This window comes from Lactuca sativa, chromosome 4 (genome assembly GCF_002870075.4).
Source record: "Lactuca sativa cultivar Salinas chromosome 4, Lsat_Salinas_v11, whole genome shotgun sequence".
Classification (NCBI taxonomy): Eukaryota; Viridiplantae; Streptophyta; class Magnoliopsida; order Asterales; family Asteraceae; genus Lactuca; species Lactuca sativa.
In genome coordinates this window covers 84,269,726-84,270,442 of record NC_056626.2, presented here as the reverse complement: position 1 = coordinate 84,270,442, position 717 = coordinate 84,269,726, and the positions used below count along the sequence as shown (strand labels likewise).

Sequence of the window (717 nt, the reverse complement as noted above, 5' to 3'; positions counted from 1 at the left end):
AAATTTTTGGACAATTTCTCGATTTGTGCGTGTCATCCTTGCACAGGGGCCATGCTAATCTTTTCTGTATCGTTCCAATTTTATCGGATGTCCGCAAAGGGACGACTATAGATAAAGAGCTTCACCATATAGAGGAGTAGCAGGTTATATGAGACGACGCGAGTTCTAAACGAAGTAGTTTACTGTTGATGGTCATATATTCTCAATGTCTTTAAAATTAGGGATAATGACTTAGGAGGGTAATAAGATTTCCAGTTTGTCCGTATTAGATTACTAAGGAATTTGTTTAACATTAAGAATGAGAAAGATGAGAAAAAAATGAATTCCTTTCCACCCTTTTGATTTTCTATAAATTATGAAAAAAATGTGAGAAAATATAAATTACTTATGATCGGGATTTGAATAAATAAATAAATAAATAAAAGCAAAGAAAAACAAGAACAAATGCCGCTGCGCTATTTCCTCAAATTATGGAAAATGGGACTTCAAAGGCTAAAAGGAAATCTAACGGGACATAGTTCAAGTTCAAATCGTTGACAATATTTTTTAACATAAGAGTCCTTAATTTCATATGTCTTTATTAAACTCAAAATATTATATTTGTCCAAATTAGATTTTTTATTTATTTATTTTTTAATATTTTGTAACCCTTTTTTACCTTTTAAATCACTAAAATTGAAAATAAAAAATAAAAATAGATGGATCATATTGTCCTTA

At 29.3% G+C, this 717-nt stretch overlaps 1 non-coding gene across 1 annotated transcript; it reads right to left on the bottom strand.

Annotated features, from left to right (window-relative positions):
• Positions 1–103, bottom strand: LOC111917483 (U6 spliceosomal RNA). The gene has a single exon (XR_002858912.1). It is a non-coding gene; the product is annotated as a U6 spliceosomal RNA (small nuclear RNA).
• Positions 104–717: the final 614 nt, after the last annotated feature.